Raw genomic sequence first — 25,354 nt, 5'->3', positions numbered from 1 at the left:
CAGGTGCACAATGTGCAGGTTTGTTACATATGTATACATGTACCATGTTGGTGTGCTGCACCCATTAACTCGTCATTTAACATTAGGTATATCTCCTAATGCTATCCTTCCCCCCTCCTCCCACCCCACAAAAGGCCCCAGTGATGTTCCCCTTCCTGTGTCCATGTGTTCTCACTGTTCAATTCCCACCTATGAGTGAGAACATGCAGTGTCTGGTTTTTTGTCCTTGTGATAGTTTGCTGAGAATGATGGCTTCCAGCTTCATCCATGTCCCTACAAAGGACATGAACTCATCATTTTTTACGGCTGCATAGTATTACATGGTGCATATGTGCCACATTTTCTTAATCCAGTCTATCATTGTTGGACATTTGGGTTGGTTCCAAATCTGCTATTGTGAATAGTGCCGCAATAAACATAGGTGTGCATGTGTCTTCATAGCAGCATGTTTTATAATCATTTGGGATTATAAATCATTTGGGATATAATCATTTGGGATTATAAATCAAATGATTATAATCATTTGACCCAGTAATGGGATGGCAGGGTCAAATGGTATTTCTAGTTCTAGATCCCTGATGAATCGCCACACTGACTTCCACAATGGTTGAACTAGTTTACAGTCCCACCAACAGTGTAAAAGTGTTCCTATTTTTCCACATCCTCTTCAGCACCTGTTGTTTCCTGACTTTTTAATGATCGCCATTCTAACTGGTGTGAGATGGTATCTCATTGTGGTTTTGATTTGCATTTCTCTGATGGCCAGTGATGATGAGCATTTTTTCATGTGTCTTTTGGCTGCATAAATGTCTTCTTTGAGAAGTGTCTGTTCATATCCTTCGCCTACTTTTTGATGGGGTTGTTTTTTTTTTCTTGTAAATATGTTTGAGTTCATTGCATATTCTGGATATTAGCACTAAACATGGAAAGGAACAACCAGTACCAGCCACTGCAAAAACATGCCAAATTGTAAAGACCGTCAAGGCTAGGAAGAAACTGCATCAACTAATGAGCAAAAGAACCAGCTAACATCATAATGACAGGATCAAATTCACACATAACGATATTAACCTTAAATGTAAATAGGCCAAATGCTCCAATTAAAAGACACAGACTGGCAAATTGGATAAAGAGTCAAGACCCATCAGTGTGCTGTATTCAGGAAACCCATCTCACATGCAGAGACACACATAGGCTCAAAATAAAGGGATGGAGGAAGAGCTACCAAGCAAATGGAAAACAAAAAAAGGCAGGGGTTGCAATCCTAGTCTCTGATAAAACAGACTTTAAACCAACAAAGATCAAAAGAGACAAAGAAGGCCATTACATAACTGATAATATTTTCTTACAATTATTTTAATTTTTGAGGGGTGGTAGTGATGTGCTGTCTTTTATTCTTGAATTTGCTACAATAATTAGTGTCTTCTCTTGCTTTTTCTCCATCAGACTAAATTGGGGATCAACAGAGTATGTATAGCTTAGTGGTCAGCCCAAGACTAGCCAGATGTTGTGCTCCAGCACCTTGAGCCAGTAGGGCTTATACCCCATTGATGGATCTGTTTGTGCAATGGGAGCACATCCACATATCAGACTTTTACTTCCTGCAGCGTCCTTACAGGTCTTCTCTGTACATATGCATGGCCTTCCAGTCTGCCAGTGATGTGTTGTGAAGACCTCAGCTAGCTCTCCTACAGTGCTCTCGGTTCTGTTGCTCACCCCACCAAGGATAACAACTTCAGGCTTGTATTGCAGTATTATGGCTTTCATTATTCTTTTCCTATTTGGATACGGGAGTTTTTTGTTCTGCACTCCAAATCAAGTCAGCCTCTGCAGCAGCAAAGCTGCTATTAATAGTTTTATGACCAGCCCCACCAGACAGAACTGTCATGCCAAATGACTGAAGGATTGGATGGAAATCGCCCTAGACAAAAATGGCACAGACTTCCATCGTGCTTAACTGAAGTTCAGTGATTTTTTTTAAATTAATAAATTCTCAATTTGTTGTATTTGTTTAATTTCCAGAGCCCTGAAATATGTGTGGTTTGTCTGTTTATACTTAAATGTGTCTAGTTTCATACTTATTTTAGTGGGAGAATATTTGCCAGCCTCTTCACTTTGCCATAATCGGGAATCCCTATCTAGGCCACCTGGCATCTCTGATTCCTGCCTGTTTTCATTTATTTCATTTTTACTTATATTTATTGCTAATTTTTCACACACTTGCCAGTTGTCAGAATAATATTTCATCAGACATAAGTTCTCTGTTTTCATGTTTTATTTTTGAAGACTTCCCTTCTGAGAACTTTTATTCTGCTTTTATCTGGAGTAGAAATAAATTGCACCAGTAATGTCTTGCACCATCACCTCTTAATTGTTGTAGGAATTCCCTTTGCTTATCTCCTAATTTAGATTATACATCTCATGAATTTCAAGATTTTCTGCTTTTTTGGTGTTTTCCATCATTTTGGTGGAACCTGGTCTCCAGTAGCACTTTTCTTTTCCTTCTCATGTTAAAGATCGCACAACTGCAAAGAGAATGGTGCCAGCAATCCTCGACATGCCTGCTTCTTGTCACACTGCTGTGATTTATACTTCTCTCAGACTATAGTTTTGCAGATAAGATTTTTTTGTTTTGTTTTGTTGTGTTTTGCTAAGTGGAGAACACAATTTGAGATAAATAGGCTAATTGCTAAGAAAAAATAGAGTAAAGAAAGAGAAGAAAAAGACACAGAAATAGTCTTTCTTTGACAATGGTTTTAAAGTTAGTTTCATTTTAGGGGGTAGGACAGATTGCTGATTCCTGCCTCAAGACGGTTTCAAGACCAACGTAAAGGCATTCAAGGAAATGCATCACATTGTTATGTGTTATGAAACACAAGGATTGTAAAGTTGACCTTACAGCTGTACATCCTAACAATACATCAGCACAAATCTGTGAAAAAGGAGGTTCATTGTGCAAACACTAGATAATTTTAGCAAAGTTGAATTAGTTTCTAACACACAATCCTTATCTAAAAGCATCTTCCAAATTTGCCTATCTCAAATCCGAACAAAAAGAAGACCCTCACAGCTATAGGGACCATGGTAAAACCAAGCACCCTGGAAATGATGGAACTGGTTTTGTCTTGGAGAAGAGGGGAAAAAGTAAGGTGACACCTCTGACAAATGATTTTATCCAGTCCAGAATTGTTGATCTTCCTATGTTTTGAAGTAGGATACAGAGGAATTGACAATTATTCCCTTTATCTTCAGGATGTAATTTGATCCTAATATTCCTCTGTGCTGCCAGATTCCTGGTTTTTATCCAGTATATTCACACTGATGACATCCAAGAAAAATTCCTAGTTTATGAACACTTTGTGAAAATTCTAAAGGCTGCCAGGACATTTGAAATGGTAAAACGTTTATTTGTTGAGTAAAAATTCAGTTGAACAAAACATCTTGGTACCTAAGGTGCAGATGGAGTGCCTGAAATGATGAACTACTTGTTTAATTTTGCTTCATGGCTGAAGATGAAAGCTGTACACACAGTACTGAGCCTTATTATGTTCTCTACTGGACTACACTGACATTAAGGGGCCGTCTGCATCCTACATGAATACTGTCTCCTGCAATTAAAGTCATTTTATCAAAATCAGGGACAAATGTATCACCTTTTCAAGAGGTTTTGCCAAGAATGAAAGGCAGAATATTAAATTCTTAACTGCACAAAAGTGCATTAGATTTCAGAAAAGTCATAAAATGCTTTTTTGAAAAATAGATTTTGTTGTTGTTGTTGTTGATGGATTACTTGTTTGCTTCTATGTACATTTAAACGCAAAAAAAAAAAAACAGTCTCAGAATCATTTTAAAGAAAGCTATCTTTTGGCCTTGGTCACTTGGAAGATAATCAGATGTATATAAATGAAATAAATGCTTTCTTTTAAGACAAAAGTCACTGTGTTGTTGCTACCAAGCCTTAGCCAACCTGAAAACTCAACAGGACCCATGACCCCCAAATAGTTACAAAGTTTTATGCCAAGCCAAGCAACAAGATGGACAATGAACAGGCCAAGGCCTGCCTGGCCTTCATGTCTGAGTCAACTTTTCTCCTCTTATTCAACCTTATGATACTAGGTACTTCTCCTTATAACACTTTACATAATTGTAATTTAGAAAGACATATTTAATAGTCTTTTTTTAAAACAGCTTTATTGAGATATAGTTGATGTATAGAAACTGCATATATTTAATGTATAAAATTTGATGAGTTAGGATATATGCATATACCCAAGAAATCATCACCACAATAAAGACAACAGACATATCCATCACCCACAAAAGTTTATTTGTGTCTCTTTGTTTTTTTGTTTTGGTTTGGTTTTGTGGTAAGAATATTTAACATGAGATTTACCCTTCTCACAAATTTTAAAGTACACAATATAGCATTGTTGATTATAGTCATTATGCTGTATAGCAGATCTCTAGAACTAATTTATCTGGCATAACTGAACTTTATACCAATTGAACACCCCCCCACCTCCATTTTTCCCTTCTCCTGGTACCCACTGTTCTGTTCTCTGCTTCAGTGAATCTGACTAATTTAGGTACCTCATATACATAGAATCTTGCAGTATTTGTCCTTCTATGCCTGACTTATTTCACTTACTCTAATGTTCTCCAGGTTAATCCATGTAGTTGGTTGTTGCAAATGTCAGAAGTTTCTTCTTCTTCTTCTGTTTTTTTTGAGATGAAGTTTCACTCTTGTCACCCAGGCTGGAGTACAATGGCGCAATCTTGGCTCACTGCAACTTCCGCCTCCCAGTTTCAAGTGATTCTCCTGCTTCAGCCCCCCAAGTAGCTGGGATTACAGGCGCCTACCACTATTCCTGGCTTAAGTATTGTATTTTTAGTAGAGATGGGGTTTCACCATGTTGGCCAAGCTGGTCTCTAACTCCTGTCCTCAGGTGATCTGCCTGCCTCAGCCTCCCAAAGTGCTGTGACTGCATGAGCCACCACACCCAGCCGGAAGTTTCTTCTTTTTTTAAGGCTGAATAATATTTCACTGTATATATAAACCACATTTTCTTTATTCCATTAATTTGTTGATGGGCATTTAGGTTGCTTCTACGTCTTTGATATTGTAAATAATGCTGCAATGAACATGGGAGTACAGATATTTCTTCAAGATTATACTTTTAATCACTTGGGATATACACCTACAAGTGTGATTGTTAGATGATATGATAGTTCTATATTTAATTTTTCAAGAGACCTCCACACTGTTTTCCACAGTGGTGGTAACCAATTTACATTCCTACCAACAGTGTACAAGAGTTCCTTTTCTCCACACTCTAATCAACAGTTGTTACCTTGTTTTGTTTTGTTTTTGTTTTTATAATAGCCATCTTAACTGATGTGAGACGACGTCTCATTGTAGCTTGATTTGTATTTCCCTAACAATTAGGGATGAGTATTTTTTATATGCTCATTGGTAATTTGTAAGTCTTGATTGAATTAACGTCTATTCAAGTCCTTTGCCAATTTTTAAATTGGGTTACTTGTTTTTCTCTTATTGAGTTGTAGGACTTCCTTATATATTTTGGATATTAACCCTTTATCAGATATGTAGTTTGTAAATATTTTCTCCCATTCTACAGATTTACTTGTCTTTCTCTTTATTGTTTCCTTTGCTGTGTAGAAGCTTTTCAGTTTGCTGTAGTTCCACTTGTCCGTTTTCATTTTCTTTGCCTGTGCTTTTGGTGTCATATCCAAGAAATCATTGCCAAAACCAATGAATTTGAATTTATTTATTTGCCAACCATGCTATCTCATGGCCTACAATAGTGTCTCGCTTACAAAATCCAATCAGAAATGCTTGCTGAATGAACAATTAAAGTTTTACATACTTTCACATATTAACTAAGAAATAACTCTGAATAAAAGAAACTGAAAGAAATAAAGTGGGACTGTATCTTCCAAATCCCTGAAACAAATACAACTGAAAAATGTATAGTTCATCTAGTAAAAGGCAGATTAATGAAGAACAAGAAGAATAAACTTAGAAAAATAAAAGAAAATCTCAAAAGTAGATTTAAAAGATTACTTGTGATAATTAATGTATACGGATTAAAATTTCTTATTGCTGCATGCAGTGACACACACCTATAATCCCAGTTACTTGGGAGGCTGAGGGAGGATATCTGTTCCAGACCAGCTTGGACAACACGGCAAGACCCCATTCCAAAAAAAAAATTCCTATTAAGAAAAACAAAATGTTTAGATTCAGCTTTATAAAAATCCAAATAACTGCTGCTTACATGAAAAATACTGAAAATAAAGTAAGCAAAAACCTTAAGAAAATGAGATAGTCAACAATATTTTCAACAAACGTTTTTTAAAGATTTAAAAAGTAGAAGAGTGATATTACTATTGACAAGCACCCATGGAGGAATAAAAGCATATATGAGTTAAAGAACAGGAATTTACAAGATTAAAAGGAGAGATAAGAATTATAAAATTTTGTCAGGTTACAATAATATAAAAAGTTCATATTAATAGAAATAGAAGAAATGGACAGAAATAGGCTGCATTGGGATTCTTCACAAACCACTATAAGCCTATGAAACATCAAGTGTCAAGTATTTAATTGACAACAAATTCATTTAGAAAGCTAAGTTATATAACATATTTTTATCTATGACAAACATATATAGTCTTTTTTTACAACATCCTTGAAAAATATTATTTCATCATTTTCTAGAAACAAAACCTCAGTAAACTTAGAAAATGAAAATTGTACTGGTTTTCTCTAATCATAACATAAAATAAAATACAAAATAACCAAAAGTTAATAGTAAAAATTCAGACAAATATTCATAACCCTTTACTAACTAATTTCTTCTAAATAACTGTTGACTAAACAAGAAATCAAATGCAAAATGAGAGACTAACAGAATAATGAAAAGGAAAATAACATATACAAAAAGGTAAGGAATTCAACCTTCAGCCATATTTGAAAATAAATGGATAGACTCAAAAGCTTGCATCAATTTTTTCAAATAATAAAATATATAGAGAAATTAGATTTCTATGGTTTGAATGTGGTTTGTCCCAGCTGAATCTCATGTTGAAATTTGATCCCCAATGTGGCAATGTTAGGAGGTGAGGCCTAGTGTCTGGATCATAGAAGTACATCCCTCATAAATAGATTAATACCCTCTCATGGGTGAATGAGTTCTCACTCTCAAGAATGGATAAGTTCCTTTGAGAGTGGGTTGCTAAGAAATAATCTGGCTTTCTCAGTTTATCTCTCGTTTCCTCTCTCACCATGTGTTCTCTTTTCACATGCCCACTCCTCTTCCACTTTCCACCATGAGTGGAAAAAGCATGAGGCCCTCAACAGATGCAACTGCCCAACCTTGGACTTTGCAGTCACCAGAATTGTAAGCCAAATACATCTCTTTTCTTTTCTTTTCTTTTTTTTTTTTTTTTTTTTTGAGACAGGAGTCTCACTCTATTGCCCAGAGTGGAGTGCAGTGGTGTAATCTCAGCTCACTGCAACCTCTGCCTCCTGGGTTCAAGCAATTCTTATGCCTCAGCCCCCCAAGTAGCTGCTGGGATAACAGGGGTGCACCACTATGGCTAATTTTTGTATTTTTAGTACAGATGGGGTTTTGCCATGTTGGCCAGGCAGGTCTTGAATTTTTGGCCTCAAGTTAGCCTCTCCTCTTGGCCTCCCAAAGTGCTGGGATTACAGGCATGACCCAACATGCCTGGCCCATCTCTTTTCTTTATAAATTACCCAGTATCAGATATTCTGTTATAGAAACACAAAATAGACTAAGCCATTGCTAATTCTTTTAAGATATTAGGAAGAAATAACTATAGTAGTATTTAAGGTAGGCAGGAGGTAGAAAGTAATGATCTTATATTTATAATACAGTAAATTAGAAAATAGAGAAAACTGACAGATAAAGCAATAGTCTAGTTGAGAAAAATATAATGTAATTATAATTCTTTAATAATTTTAATAGAAAGAGATTGTGACAACTATGGAGGTGATTTTTATGTGTGTATTTTGTGTTCAATTCTATGCTAATAAATTTCACAATCTCAATGACAAGGAAGACATTGAAAATCTAGCTCAAGGCTGGGCGTGGTGGCTCACACCTGTAATCCCAACACTTTGGGGGGCCGAGGCGGGTGGATCACGAGGTCAGGAGATCAAGACCATCCTGGCTAACACGGTGAAACCCTGTCTCTACTAAAAATACAAAAAATTAGCTGGGCGTGGTGGCAGGTGCCTGTAATCCCAGCTACTCAGCTACTCGGGAGGCTGAGGCAGGAGAATGGCATGAACCTGGGAGGTGGAGGTTGCAGTGAGCCGAGACTGCACCACTGCACTCCAGCCTGGGTGACAGAGCTAGACTCTGTCTCAAAAAAAAAAAAGAAAGAAAAGAAAATCTAGTTCAACTATAAATAAAATGCTAAATTATCACAAAACAAATTCATCCAGTGACTACAGAATCAGATAATAGGTACCTGGATTTATATTATGGATAAATTACTTAAATCATCTGAGAAATCAATAATTTCCACACAACATAAACTATTCTACAAAGTAACAAAAGATAGAAGGCTTCCTAGTGAAACAAATAAATAAAAAATCAGTCTAGGGAGTAAGAGCCTTAGAATATCCTAGATCAGTGGCCTTAGATGAGCTCTCTCAAATTCAGTATTCTCATCTAAACAAGAATAACAATTAAGGCATAGATTTCATAAAATTGCTGTGAAACTTAAATGGGATAATGCATGTAAACCTCAGCTTAGTAGATTCCCAGGGACACACTGCACACTTAATAGTTATTTTTTGGTAAAGCTAGAATAACCCTGATATAAAACTTGTTAAATATAACTCTGAAGTCAACTACATATCAATTTAATTAATGAAAAGCAATGTAAAATCTAAACAAAATATATGCAATAAAATTTAATACACCATAAGAAAATAATCATACATAAATACAATGATAATCTATTATTAGGACATGTGCCAATGCAATGAGTCCAGCTACATCAATACACGAAATAAGAAAAGCATATAATCACATTTAAAGAATTTATTCTTGATATATTCTTTTTTTTTTTTTTTAGATGGAGTTTTTTTCACTCTTGTTGCCTAGGCTGGAGTGCAATAGTAAAATCTCGGCTCACTGCAACCTCCGCCTCCTTGGTTCAAGCAATTCTCCTGCCTCAGCCTCCCAAGTAGCTGGGATTACAGGCATGCACCACCACACCCGGCTAATTTTGTATTTTTAGTAGAGATGGGGCTTCACTATGTTGGACAGGCTTGTCTCAAACTCCTAACCTCAGGTGATCCACCCACCTTTGCCTCCCAAAGTGCTGGGATTACAGGCATAAGCCACCATGCCCGGCCTTGATATCTTTTTATTAGTGAGAAAGGAAAGTAAGATATCTCCTTCATATTGTCAAAGAAAAAACAGAGCTGGATAGTAGTTAAAGCAATTAAAAACAGATCTTATTCAGGACTATCACAATGCAGGAAATGAGACTTCAATATAGAACTGGGCTTAATTCTAAATATAGAATGGGCAAGTGGGAATCTATAGCCAAGGAGCAGAGTGTGGGTCATCAGCGGCTGGAAAGCTAGTAAGAGAATACATCAGGGGTAAGAGGGGATTCTGGCTGAACAAACCTAACAGAATTCTTGTCAAGGCAGGCCAAGGTATTCAGATATCACCAGGGGGATGGTGGAGGATGAGGAAGGAACTCCATTAGATATTGAAGGTGATCAGATATTGATGGTGGGGGATTTTAGTTAAACTAACTTGGCGGGATTCTTGCTAAAACTGTACATTGCAGAGACATGAAAGTCCAAAAATTGAGGCCTAGTTGAAAAAGAGTTCATGGGGGCCTAAGCAGAGTTTGGTCAAGAGAGAATCTTCATCTATATAAGAAGCCAACATCTTAATGATGAGACACTAGAAACACTGCCACTGAAATTACAAAGAACACATAAATGTCTGCCATGTCCAGTTTTGTTTTGGGTAGAAATGTATCTAGTTTAAGAAATTGAAAAGCAAAAATAATCTACATTTCCAAGTCATTATTAAAGGTAAAAGTGGCTACGTGTCACAGTTCTAGCCAAAACCCTGTGAGCAGAAATCTCCAGATGGAGGCTGAAGAAGGGGAAGGGGAGGGGAGTTTAGGGGAGACTGTTCCTCTTCTTCTTGAAAGAAACATGAAATTGCAGGAGCCTTGCAAGGCCATGAGGCCTAAAGCCACACTTGCAGGATTATGGAGGAGAAAAAAACAAGGAGATGAGGTTCCCAAAGTATCACACAACCACCACACCCAGGCCTGAGTGGCCTAACTCTAGACAGTCAGTTTTTTGTATCCATTCGTATTAGTCCATTTTCATGCTGCTAATAAAGACGTCCCTGAGACTGGGTAATTTATAAAGAAAATGGCGTTTAGTGGACTCACAGTTCCACATAGCTGGGGAGGCCTCACAATCATGGTGGAAGGCAAAGGAGGAGAAAAGTCATGTTTTACATGGCAGCAGGCAAGAGAGCATGTGCAGGGGAACTCCCCTTTATAAAACCATCAGATCTCGTGAGACTTAATCACTATTATGAAAACAGCGAGGGAAAGACCTGCCCCCATGATTCAATTCCCTCCCACTGGGTCTCTCCCATGACACACAGCCAAACCATATCACCATTGATATTTGTCAATCTTTTATTTGTTGAAACTGGTAATTCTGAAGGTAGTCCTCAGACCAGCAGCATTGGTATCATCTGGGAACTTGTTAGAAATCCAGATTCTTTGGCCCCATTCCAGACCTACTGAACCAAAAACCCTGGAGAAGCAGTCCAGCAATCTGGGTTTTAACAAGTCCTCCAGGATATTCTGATGCTTATTTAAAAGTCTGAGAGCCTCTTGTTTAAGCCACTGTTTTTCAAGTGTCTCTCTCACTAAAAATGTATTTTACTGATAAGCATGCTAATAAAATTTGGCAGACTTTCAGAAAATAAATTAAGCCAGGTCTTCCCTTCACACAAAAAATTGAACTTCAGATGGATTCACAATTATACATATATATGCATACATATGTGTATATACATATGTGTATATACATATGTATATAAATGTGAATGTATGTACATATACATAAAATACACACACCTTTACACATGTGCCCAGAACAATAAATCATCTGGCAGCCTCACATAAGATGGGCCTCCTTTAATGAGAGAATTCAGGAACCACCTCCATCCTTCATCTCATTCTTTCTATGGCTGTCTGGTTTCCCATCCTGACTTACTCTCTGTCCCTTTTCAAGTGTGTGCCTCCAATTTAAGTCACCATTCACTCTTATTTTCCAGTCTTTAAGCTTTACCTCTCTGGCTTTAATCACTACTGATGTGGCATCTCCATGGACTTAAAATATCACAACGGCCAAGCCCACTACCCCACATGATTACATACTACCCTTAGGGGCAGTACTGACATCAGACAAGGTTAGATCCATAGGTTGCAATGAGTAGTATTCTGGAAAATATTTAACAACCATCTCTCATTTAAAACAAGAAACAACAGGTGCTGGAGAGGATGTGGAGAAATAGGAACACTTTTACACTGTTGGTAGGACTGTAAATTAGTTCAACCATTGTGGAAGTCAGTGTGGTGATTCCTCAGGGATCTAGAACTAGAAATACCATTTGACCCAGCCATCTCATTACTGGGTATATACCCAAAGGACTATAAATCATGCTGCTATAAAGACACATGCACACGTATGTTTATTGCGGCACTATTCACAATAGCAAAGACTTGGAACCAACCCAAATGTCCAACAATATAGACTGGATTAAGAAAATGTGGCACATATACACCATGGAATACTATGCAGCCATAAAAAACGATGAGTTCATGTCCTTTGTAGGGACATGGGTGAAATTGGAAATCATCATTCTCAGTAAACTATCGCAAGAACAAAAAACCAAACACCGTATATTCTCACTCATAGGTGGGAACTGAACAGTGAGAACACATGGACACAGGAAGGGGAACATCACACTCTGGGGACTGTTGTGGGGTGGGGGGAGGGGGGCGGAATAGCATTGGGAGATATACCTAATGCTAGATGACGAGTTAGTGGGTGCAGTGCACCAGCATGGCACATGTATACATATGTAACTAACCTGCACATTGTGCACATGTACCCTAAAACTTAAAGTATAATAATAATTAAAAAAAAACAAGTAATATAGGCATAGATAGATGGACATATACATATAATTATTATAAATTGTGACTAATATGAAGGATTCTTAGCATACAACTTGCAAATAATAATATATACAATATTTGTTACTGTAAATTATATATAGCTAATTGAATCTCACAGAATGTTTTTGTTTTTACTAAACTGTTGCATTCACAGCCAACCTACGGCTGCAATTGACGAGCCACAGTATAGTTCTGACATAAATGTTGGTTAACACATTTTTTTATGTTAACAAGAAAGTGAAACAATGAAGATAAATATAGGAACTTCAGTAGTTTCTCAATGATGAAGTGACTTCTTTGCTCTATCAGAGAATTGTTTTTGAATACTTGAAGAATATTTCCTCATTTTTTGGTCCATTCACACCGTGCTGGTTACAGTCAAGGCATACATTTAAGTTTAATGTGCATTTCCTGTATAACTGTCTAAGGTCGAGGCAATCAACAATCAACAAACAATAAATCAAGCCTTTATTTGTAGTGCTCACCAGTTTCCATGGTGTAACTGTTCCCATCATGGCTAATTTCAAGCTACCAAGGTGACATCACTGAATACACTGAACTGAGAAAAGATATATAATGACAACAGCAGACCACCGTAGAATATTTCTCCCATACAGACATAACAGAGACAAACTTAAAAGCATAGATATTAGTAAAATGTAGTAAAATAATTATGAAGTGGTGAGTTTTGAGTATTTATAAACTTTGTTTTTAAGATCTTTTATTTAGTACAGGTTTATATACAAATTAATTTTTAATGATGGCTTTCACAATTTTTGAAATATTTTTATGAGCAAACCACCAGCCCTACTTGCCCCATATTCCCCCAGAAAAGTATATTTCAACATAATTCATATACTGATAGGATTTGGAGGTGTGTCCCTTTCAAATCTCATGTTGAAATGTGATCCTCAATGTTGGAGGTGGGGCCTGGTGGGAAGTATTGGATGATGGGGGCAGATCCCTCATGAATGGCTTAGCACCATCCCCTTGGTGATGAGTGAGTTCTCACTCAGTTCACAATAGACCTAGTTGTTTAGAGAGTCTGGGACCTCCCCCTTCTCTCTCTCTTGCTCCCTCTCTCACCATGCCTTTTTCCCCCTTGGCCTTCTGCCATGAGTAAAACCTCCCTATGGCCCTACCAGAAGCTGAGCAGATGCCAGCACCATGCTTCCTATACAGCCTACAGAACTGTGAGCTAATTAAACCTCTTTTCTTTATAAATTACCAAGCCTCAGGTATTTGTAGCAATGCAAAAATAAACTAACACATGTACTCATAAAGAGAAGTCTATAATATGTACATTCGTGAGTAACCTGAACATCTTCCATCTTGCTAATGAGCTCTTCCAAGAAAAAGATAAATATTGCAGAGCATCAGGAAGATGTGCTGGAAATCTAGGTCATTTTGGTTGTATAAGGCCTTCCTATTCAAGCAGTAGGCCTATACTAAAGGCTTGGGCCCTGGTCCTCATGATTCAGCCTAAATATTTGTAAGATACCAGTGTTCATTCAGTCCTACCATGAGCTCCTTTCATGATCATGGGACATCAGGCTGAGTTGTTTTGTTACAATGGATGCTTGGACCAAGAGGCCAAAATGGCTCTTCTCCACCTTGACTGTGCTGTAGCATTATTCTTATACCTAGAACTAGGTTCTGGTCAAGTAGGGACAATAGTTAAGAATAATAATGATTATTTACCAAATGTTTACTCTGTGCCAGGCACCACACCAAATGCTATATATACATCATTTCTTTAATTCTTAAAACAACCCTGTGTGGTGAGAATTATTATTCCCATTTATAACAAGAAAACAGAGAGACACAAAGTAATTAGCAAATATGCCCAAGATCACACAAACAGTAAATGTTAAAGTAGGATTTCAGCTAGCTGTGTACCCCCAAAGCCAGTGCTTTGCTATACCACCTTCTTCTTAGGTCTGAAGACCCAGGGTCTTTGAAAACCCATTAATAAAACACACAGATGCTGGTTCATTCATTCTTCAACATTTCTCATTGATCCATTAGCCAAATGCCTCTGGTATCCACTTGTTTTCCAGCTGAAATTGTCAATAGCATCTCTTTTCACTGTCACAAGTGTCCTAGTTTAGGTGTTAAATTATATGTGGCTTTATATGTAGAAGAAGCTGTTCTGTGTGTAAGCAGAAACTGAGGCAAGCTGTGCCTCTGTCATATCTGTTATGATTCTAGTGGGCCCAAGATAGCCACAGGACAAAACTACCATAGACTCTGCTTATCTCCACAGAGCTTGCATGCATTCAAGTGGACACATTAAGAAGAAAACTGAAATTTTCCAAACACAATTCCTGTCATTAGAATATAGGGTCATGCCCTTTGACCTCTGCAATCACCTTCACTGATTTCTACTACCTAAACATCATCTTGAATGAATGACTTCTCCAAACCTGACTTCTCATGAAGACCTAATCTTGACAGTTCTGGAATGCATTTCAGAGCAACTATCCCCATGCCATACTTGAAAATTACAAGTTTTCACTTCCAGGAAACCCAGTAGATGCCTGCAAAGGGGGCAGCTCTCAACATGATCAACATTCTCTGATGCTTCTGGAACATGAAGTCAACTATTAGTCTTTGCAAGCCAATCCATGCTGTCTTGAGATTATTAAAAGTAATTCAAGGCAGGACATGGTTTCCAAAGTTTTTCCTTGGAAAAACTTCAAGGAAAACACAGAAAAAATTTTTGTGGAAAAACAAAAAAGGAATTTTTTTTTTTTTTTTTTTTTTGAGACACAGTCTTGCTCTGTTGCCCAGGATGGAGTACAGTGGCATAATCTCGGCTCACTGCAACCTCCACCTCCGGGATTCAAGGGATTCTCCTGCCTCAGCCTCCCGAGTAGCTGGGACTACAGGCATGTGCTACCACGCCCGGCTAATTTTTTGCGTTTTTAGTAGAGACAAGGCTTCTGCATGTTAGCCCGGATGGTCTCGATCTCCTGACCTCGTGATCTGCCCGCCTCGGCCTCCCAAAGTGCTGGGATTACAGGCGTGAGCCACCGTGCCTAGCCAGGTATTTTTTTTTTTTAATTTGTAGATTAGCTATTAACCATTCTTAAAGCATACATAAATTAAAGGCCCCCTTCTTGTGAATGTATCAAGCAAAACCTAAGATCAAAATGATGTGAACAAAAATAATCTACCTTTAAATCTTGAATATGGTAGTCTTTCTGTAGATAAGCAATGTCTTAAGAAAAAGTATTTATCATATTAATAGCAAAGTCTTCACACCTTTAAACTATATTCTGTGTAGACCTAATTAAATTCAGATCTTCAAACATGGGCCAATTCTTTTGATACCACCGAAGGAAACAATCTACATAACATAATATATGATAACTTTCTTTTATCTTTCCTAACAGCAAAACTATTTTTTTCTACTCTTAAGTTTATTACAGGTTTTCTTACAATGGTTAAAAAAATCCACAAAAATTTTAACCTCAACAGAAAACTTATTTCCTATTCCAACATTGCCTGGAGCAGTCAACAGGTCAGCCTGTGTGTGTATGTGTGTGTGTGTGTGTGTGTATGTGTGTGTGTACAATATACGTGTTATGTTGTTCGTTTTCCTAGATTTTTCATTCCTCTCTTGCTAATAGTTATTTTAATTCTTTAAGCATTAATACAATCTGGGAACTAATTCTGATGGAGATGTACTTTAAACACAAGGGATGGCTTGTAATGATATTAAATTGCGATCTTACAAGCACATAGAGATTAAATAATACTATGGTCAATTCACAAAGTAGATATTGCCATAAAAAATGTTAAATTAACTACCGTGCCATAGTACCTCTAATTCTTTTGCTATTGATGTACTCGTACTGAGCCTTTCTTTCTTTCTTTCTGTCTTTCCTTTTTCCTTTCTCTTTCTTTCTTTTCTCTCTCTCTCTCTCTCTTCTTTTTTGAGTCAGGGTCTTGCTCTGTTGCCCAGGCTGTAGGCTACAGCATAATGGCATAATTAGAGCTCACTGCAACCTTGAACTCCTGGGCTCAAGGGATCCTCCCACCTTAGCCTCCTGAGTAGGTAGGACTACAGGCATGCACTACCATATCCAGCTAATTTTTTTTTTTTTTTTTTTTTTACTTTTTTTGGTAGAGACAGCATCTCACTATGTTGCCCAGGCTGGTCTCTGACTTCTGGTCTCAAGCAATCTTCCTGCCTCAACATCCCAAAGTGCTGGGATTACAGGCTACAGATATGATTTTAATGAAAAATCAAGGATTGGTTATATTCTAAACCATTTGCCAAGAGCACAGTTTACTTTCATGTCTTGGCATTCATAAGAAAACAAAAACTATATATGAAGTTATTTACAGTCTTCCACTCTTATTAACAGCTTCTTTCTAAAGCATGTATTTACTTTTATTAATATTAGGATAATTTTTTATAATTTTTCCTAAACCTGACCTCAAAATGTTTTGGAACATAAGGCAGAAAGGAATAGAATAGGGCTTTAACAAACAATGGAATAATGAGCATTGATTGCAAACCTCCGTAACAGAGACTTGCATAATCTTGTAAATAAGATTTGCATACCTCCAGTAATTATTAAGAAACATAAGATCATATAATCAACTGCTAAATTATATAGAGCAGACAGAAGGCAAGGTAAAAGTTCAGAGAAAAGAGGCATTAAACATTGCGGGCCAAAATTATTAGAGACAGTCTCTGCAGATGGTCACCTGTGGGACTTTCTTGTGACTGTGAATGGCCTGGGATCTTGTTACCATGCAGATCCTGCTTCAGCAGGTCTGGGGCCTAAGTTCTGCATTTCTAATGAGCTCCCAGGTGATATCCATGTTGCTCTTCCATATACTCCTACACTTTGAACAGCAACAACTATTCAAAGACCGGGAGGGTTTGGAAATGTGAATAGTAGCAAGTAAAGGAATCTTCCTCTTGATGATTTAGAAGCCATAACAGGCTTATAAAAATAGTTCAGCAGAATAAATATTCCTGTGTTTTTCATACATATTTTGCCAATGGAATAACCCCCAGACCCAGTGTTCCCTCACACTGTCATCTACATTATTAATACTAGACCAAAGCCAGGGTCCGTTACTTTCATGTGAAATGAACCAACCATTTTTTCCAGTAGTCTAAAAGACAGGAAAAGCCTTGCTGAAATGAAAATTTTCTTAGGCTGGGAACTGAATTGAAATGAGTAGTGTTAGTTTTGTTTACGGGTTTTGCAATTTAACTAATTTCTTCCCCATCTATTCTTTTACATCCTAATTGCTCAAAAATGTTATTTTAAACTTTAATATGTTTTAAATGCTGTAATTTCCTTTCTAAACAATCAAAAGCCATTTTCAGCTTGGGCCAGAATATTCTGCATAAATAACCATTCACCAAAAAACTATTTGCATCTAGGACATTCCTAGCATTCCTAGGCCTGCACTTGGCTAGGGTAACCTAAATACTATTAAGAATTGTAAAAGTTTTGAGATTTTACTTTTACTGCAAGATAAAGAAATTTGTAATCGTCTCAGACACAGTTTAGGAGTGTTTTATGTTAAAATTATGGTGACAGAGTGAATGATCTGGATCCTGCTGCTTGAAGAAGAGTCAAGGACAAGCTTTAAAATCAGGCCATCTTTCTGGGATTCATAAAAGCAAAAACACATAAATGAGGACTAAATTCCATTATGGCCAGTGGAAAGAAAGTTATTAACCCTGAATAAGATATTTTGGGACTGCTGAGGGTTTTTTTTAAATATTCTTGAGGTTTCACTTAAAGCAGTAGAGGAAAATGTCTTTTCAAATTACCTCTATGACACCCACAGCCATTATTCCTGAGTAGATATAGGCCAGATGGGGGTTGGTATCTGAAATGATCAGTGGGGTTGGATTCAATTAGTGCTACTAAGTGGTGCTTGCAGAAAGCAGTGTGCAATAGTATGCCCCATATCAGAAATGGGTAACCTGCTTCCCTTCATCCTGCTACTGACATTCACAGACTGAACTCCCAAGGGTGACTTACTTAGAAAGGGACCCTTTCTATAGTAGAGCTGCTTTTCCCAGCAACCTCCAATTTCTCAGCCCTTGTAAACTGCCCCAAGCATTTACTGCTTGGCTTCATTTTTAAGCCTATAACCTAAAGTATAGGTCTCTCTAGGTCCAGGTCTGAGCTCAACCACTGAATTGAGAGGTTTAAAATTGATGAAAGCCTGGAAAACATAGGTAAGATGAGGAAATGTCAAAGAAACTGAAGTTACTTAAACTAGAGAAAGAAGAATGAGCAGTAACAGAATCAGTGGTGTGCTGTAGCCAGTTCATACTAGCTTGTAAGAGCTGATTATTAAATTCCGAGTAATTTTGCAAGCTTCTTGTCGAACACAGCCATGAATCAAAAGTAAATATGTCAACTTACCTATTACAAACAAAAGTAATACAAAGGGGCACGAGGAAACTTCTGGGGGTGATGAATAGGTTCATTATCTTGATCATAGTGAAGATTCCAGGGAGTATATTTGGTACTGTAGAACGATTGCCAAAAAACATTGCAACTTTATTTATCCCATTATGAGCTTTTAGTACAATTTCTCTTAAGTTTATCCTTAGTAATTAAATCCTTATGTCTCACCTAGTGTCTATTCTTAAATCTATTATTTGCATGCTTCATATATAATATTTTATGCATATTTTTCTGGTTTTAAAAGCAATACATCTTCATTGTAGATAATTTGGAAGAAAAAAAAACAAAGAAAACAAGCATTAGTTAAATCCCACTACCTAGAGATAATGTATAGTCAATATTTGGAATATTTCATTTGAAATGTTTGGGAGTATATGTACATACTCATGTGCATATGAATAGTAGATATGACATGCATAACTTGCTTTTCTTCCATATCACGGTATAAGTATTTTATTTTGTTATACAAATTTTTTACTTTTTTATATTAGCCGTTAATATATTAAAAATAAAAATGTTACATTTTTAAAGCTAGCCAGTTTTTTTAGCCCCATATATGCATAAAAATACATTTTTTTATTTGGCTTTTAGGAAGACTTAAAAGACAGCGACATAAACTAGAGATTCTCAGACATTAAAATGCGTCAAAATCACCTGGAGGGCTTATAAAAGCTCAGATTTCTAAACCCACACTGTTTCTTACCCAGTATGGGGCCCAAGAATATGGATTTCTAACAAGTTCCCAGGTGATACTAATGCTACTAGTTTGAGAATTATTGGTTTAAACAAGTAAGGGATTGATGAATATCAAAGGGTAAAGGATTGATGGCATAGAGCTAGGCCACCCAGGCCAGGTACTGTGGTTGCACGATACCTTGGGAACCTCAGCTCCTTGAATTCTTCTGTTCTACTACCCTTAGAGTGTGGCTTTAGGCCTCATAGTCCCATCATGACCTCTGCAGTTCCTTGTTTCAATCAGGAAGAAAGATTTTTTCCAGAAGCTCCACCTCGGGACTTCTGCTTATGGGTTTTAGCTTAAAACTTTGTAAAGTGGACCCCTTTACCTGTAAGAAAGGCTTACAACTATAGTTGATTCATGGTCAGTTGGCTGGTTTTAAAGCTAGCTATATTCCACCCTGAGCAAAATTAGATATGACAGACATCCTTATCTGCTTCATAATTTTAATGAGGGAGTTTATATTTCATAGGTCAATTTTTTTTCTAGGAAGTAGGATACAAATAACTTTTTAAAAAGGAACAATCTGAGCTGGAAGGGGATTTATAGAAAGTGTTAGAAATTTGGAATCTCTATTTTGGAGAAGAGAAGCATGAGCTGCTCAGTGACATTGTTATGTGCCATTGAAAGCTCAGCTGATGACTATAGGTTCATGCTAGTGCAGTAAAGAATCTTTACAATATGACAGCCCAGGAGCTGAGAAAACAAATAGCATGATTGATTCAAAGCTGGAGTCTAGTAAGAAAAGTGTATTGGTAGGTTCAGAGGGTAAGAAAATCATAGAAACTGATAGAGCAAAGGTTGAAATGTCAACCCCAGGAGTATGGGGCTACAGAGAAATAAAAATACATTCCTTATTTCTCTAACTGTTAGGTCTTTATGCAATAATTGAACCAAAAAAACTTAAGAAAAAGTGATTTCAGATGACAGCTAGTCTCCAGTATAATTTGTCTCAGGTCCAAAGGAGTCACTAAAATATTTTAACTTCCAGCTCCATATTTAAATGGGATTTTGTTTCATTCTATTTTGAACTTTTAAAAATAATAGTCTTTTAATTGAGAAACAATAAGACTACAACCCTTGACCCAATTCTGGTGTTTGTTCTATGTTTTAGTTCAGGTTTCTTTTTAGATGTAAGAAATAGAGACCAACTGGCATTAGCTAGCCCCTACCTAACAAAGGAAGTTTACTGTAAAGGCTCACATTGAAAGAAAAAAGGACTGGTATCACAGTAAAATCTGGTCTTATGGACATTGAAGCTGAATGGTGGTTGGGTTTCAAGGTATCCAGAGTCAACAGATGTTGATTCCAGTGGTCCCCAGTCTGCATAATTCTGCTACTTCCTTCAGTTCCACTTTGAGCAAGCTTCTTCGTAGTTTCTGCCTACCATGGTTTTGCACAGGGCCCTCTAGCAAATTCTCAGTTCAAATCTCCAAGAAAGAATAGGATTGTCTCAATGCATCTTTTTGTGTCAGTCAGAGGTGGAGAAGCTGGCTATGGACTGGTTCCTAAAATCAGGTGCCCATGTCTAGTCCAGTCATTTTTACCTGATTGGGCCCGTCTGGCCAGACATGGTCACCTAGGCAGCAGAGGCTCCTCATGGAGCAGCTAGGCATAATAGGTGGTTCTAGCTAATACAATTGCAGATAGGTCAGGAATAAGGAAAAATGGGCCCAGCACTTACCCAGGTACATTTTGGGGTGGAAACATTGTAACAAAACTGTTAAAAACAAACAAAAAAACAAAAAAACCTCTAATCATTGTGTTGCTTGTTCAGATTCTGCCAAATGCACTCTCACAGATTTGGAGCTGGAGCTCTGTATATAAAATACAAACATAATTCACATAATTATGGATTTTTTTTTCTTGAAAGGAGGACTGCTCACAGTTAGCCATTGATCAGTAGCATTGACCCATCGTTGTAATGTAAGTGAGGAGGCAATCACTGGCAGAGAAGCTCCTTAGTAACTCAGACCTTCAGTGTCACAATTTTTGCCTTAATAATTATTGTCAAGTTTATAAATAATCCCTATAAGTGAAACAAGCAAGAGTTTCACTTTGGTTTATTACAGTTTTTAGTTGCAGTAAACCTTACTTATATGTATAAATTATTCAAATGCCTAGAAATGCTGAGCTATGAATCATATTGCATTCAAACATCTGTAAGACTTTTGTTTCACATTAAAAACATTTTATTAAGGATTTAATTGTGTTATACTTATTCAGGAGCTATAGTCAGGAAGTAAATTTAATTTGAAGTACACTTAGAAATGTAACAGATTATGTAAAGTAAGTAATTTTCAAGTTAAAATTTACTATAATTTCCTACCCCATAATGATTACAGGTTACAGCCATCCTAGGTGTGTTAAGACAACACGTCTGTTCTTAAGGCTCAAGTTGTTCATTTCAGCAATGGTTACTTGGGCACTATAGAATTTGGAGTTATGGTAAAGTATTCACTGTTATTTTATTTGCAGCATTAATATGCTTTAAAGGATTACTACATGGTTATTTCTTTTATAAACATCACTAAATTCTTTAAACTTCCTTAATTACTTTCTAAATGTGAGTTGGATATTTATTTGGTAAATTAAGTTCTTTTTACATTTTTTTTAATGCTTCTAGGATTTTTGGTCATTTGAGAGGTAGGAGAGATCCCTAAGAGAAATAGTAATATTCCTGTTAATTTATACAAGTGAAGGTTCAAGTAATTAATTTGAATTTTAAAAGATGTAATATCACTTGTATTCCAGTCTTATCCGGTTATAAATAAATAAAACTAAACAATGGTTTAAATACATGTAGGTAAAAAACAATCATGGAAAGAAAAAGTATTAGTAGAAGGTCAAACACTGAGGAAAAATAATGGAATTATCTATTCACAACGGTTTATATGGTTTATATAACTGCTAGACCTGAATCTCAAATTTAGTTCTAGGATTTCTGTCAGCAAAACTAAAGAGTAAAAACAGAATAGTTTACAAGATAGAAGAAATATATCAGCTCCTCAGTAGGAACTAAGATCTTTGCCTTACATTAACATTTTAAACATTTTAATTGATAAATATAACGTGTGTAGAAAATGAACAAAATGTACAGCTCAGTAGATTACCACAAAGCAAATACTTTTGTAATTAACAACTAGAACATGAAAATAAACAAAGGCAATAAACACATGAAATTCTCTCCTCCCTCTGTCCACTTCTAATCACTGTCCCTTCCCCCTCCCAAAGGTAACTATTATCCTGACCTTTATGGTAATCATTCCTAGATTTTTCTTTATCATTTTAACACTAAAGCTTACATCCCTATACAATATAGTAGAACTTTGCCTGATGGAATTTATATGGGATTTATTTAACATTATGGAGGAGGGTTGGGAGGTCTAGCTTTTTTTTGCTCAACTTTATGTTTGTCAGATTTATCCATGTTGTCGCACAGAGTTGTAGTTTTCATTTTCATTGCTATTTTGTTGTATGAATATAGTTCAATATATTTATCATTCTACTGTTGGAAAGCATTTGGTCCACTTACACTATGAAGTAATTTTGAATTGAATTTTACTGCTAAAAGCATTTTTCTTCCTCTTTGTTTTTTCTTTTTTTTTTTTTTCTGTTGCCCAGGCTGGAATGCAGTGGCACAATCATGACTCACAGCAAGTCAACTTCTGGGCTCAAGTGATTCTCCTTCCTAGTAGCTGGGACTACAGCCATGCGCCAAAATGCCCAACTAATTTTTTGTATTTTTTGTAGAGATGGGTTTTCGCCATGTTGCCCAGGCTGGTCTCAAACTCCTGGGCTCAAGCAGTCCGCCTGCCTCGGCTTCTCAAAGTGCTGGGATTACAGGCATAAGCCACTGCATCCCACCAAAGCATTTTTATAAACTGTATCTTGATGAACAAGTCCATGCATTTAAACAGAGAATATTCCTCAGAGTGGGACTGCTAGATCAAAAACTGGTTTCCAAAGTGGTTGTGCCAAATTATACTCTCACCAGCAGTACGTGACAGCTTCCATTGGTTTACTGCCTCGATACCTATATTGTCAGTCTTTTTAACTTTAGCCATTCTGATATGGTTTTCATTTGCATTTTCCTGATTAAAAATGAATCTGATTTTTCCATAAGTTTGTTGATAATATTTTCTCTTGTGAAGATCCTGCTCAAGGGTCTCATCCACTTTTGGTTTTGACAGTCAATCATTTCCTTAGTGATTTGTATCAGTTCTTCATATAACCTATATATAGGCCCTTAAATATGTCTTATAAATATTTTCTCCCAATTTGTGCCTTGCCCTTCCTTCTCTTTAATGTTGTTTTTGAATGGACAGAAGTTCTCAAATTATCAATTTCGTGTAGTCACATTTATAATTATGCCTGGTGACCTTTGTTTTATTTCAAATGCGTTCTCTGTCATGAAGACAATTTATACCTTCTAAAATGTTATTTTATCTTTTACAATTAAATTTATAATGAATATATATGCACCTGATTTGGGGATAAAGTTTGAGGTAAAGGTCATGTTTCTTTCTTTTTCTACATGAATATCAAATAGACCAAGCACTATTTAATTTCAAAAGTCCTTTTACCATTGCTCAGAAGGGTCACCTTTGTCTTAAATCGTGTTCATTTATATGGAAGTCTGTTTCTGTGCTATCCTGTTTCTTTCATCTTTGTCTATCCTGACACCATCATAACACTGTCTTAATTACCATAACTTTACATAAGTCTTCATACCTGGTAGATATCAACCCTCATTATTCTTCGAGAGATCTTCAAGAGTTTATTGATATTTCTGGTCCCTTGCATTTTCATATAAATTTTAGAAAAGACTTACCATGTTACACACACACAGTCACACACTGGGCCTTCGTATGTATTTATGTTGAATCTATAGGTCAGTTTGGAAATAGCTGACATTGTAACAATATTGAGTCTCACAACCCATGAACATAGTGTAACCATTTATTTAGGTCTTCGTTTTCTTTCAAAAAAAAAATTTTTTTTTTTTTGAGACGGAGTCTTGCTCTGTTGCCCAGGCTGGAGTGCAGTGGCGCAATCTCGGCTCACTGCAACCTCCACATCCCGGGTTCAAGCAATTCTCTGCCTCAGCTCCCGAGTAGCTGGGATTACAGGCACCCGCCACCACGCCTGGCTAATTTTTGTATGTATGTATGTATGTATGTATTTACTTATTTTACACGAAGTCCCCCTCTGTCGCCCAGGCTGGAGTGCAGATGCGTGATCTCGGCTCACTGCAAGTGCAGTGGCGCAATCTCGGCTCATTGCAACCTCCGCCTCCCAGGTTCAAGCAATTCTCCTGCCTTGGCCTCCCCAGTAGCCGGGACTACAGGCACGCACCACCATGCCCGGCTAATTTTTTGTATTTTTAGTAGAGACGGGGTTTCACCATGCTGGCCAGGCTGGTCTTGAACTCCTGACCTCGTGATCCGCCTGCCTCGGCCTCCCAAAGTGCTGGGATTACAGGCTTGAGCCATGGCGCCCGGCCTCAAAAATGTTTTATAGTTCTCTTTGTAGGAAGGACAATCTTTAACTTATTCCTAGTTACTTGCTATCTCATGCACTATTATAAACAGTATCTCTTTAAAACTTCAATTTTATATTTGTTGCTAATCTATTGAAACACATTGATCTTTGAATATTGACTTTGTATCCAGCAACTCTTAAATTAATTTAGTAATTTTTTCTACTTCTGGATTTTTCTATGCACATATCATCTATGAAAAATTAGCTGTATTTCCTTTTCTTGAGAAATTCGAAGACTCTCAATAATCTGAATTTGACTAACGTGCAATTTTCGTTGTAAATTCAATAAAAAGTTGCTAGTGTATTCAATCTCCTTTCC

The 25,354-nt window shown here is 36.8% G+C and overlaps 1 long non-coding RNA gene across 2 annotated transcripts in view; it reads right to left on the bottom strand.

The window, feature by feature from the left end:
• The window catches only part of LOC101151867 (uncharacterized), a 222,021-nt gene that overhangs the window by 195,663 nt on the left and 1,004 nt on the right, over positions 1-25,354 (bottom strand). The window lies entirely within an intron of this gene.

Source organism: Gorilla gorilla, chromosome 12 (assembly GCF_029281585.2).
Source record: "Gorilla gorilla gorilla isolate KB3781 chromosome 12, NHGRI_mGorGor1-v2.1_pri, whole genome shotgun sequence".
Taxonomy (NCBI): domain Eukaryota; kingdom Metazoa; phylum Chordata; class Mammalia; order Primates; family Hominidae; genus Gorilla; species Gorilla gorilla.
The sequence above is the reverse complement of the archived record's forward strand: the minus strand, read 5'-3'. Positions and strand labels throughout refer to the sequence as shown.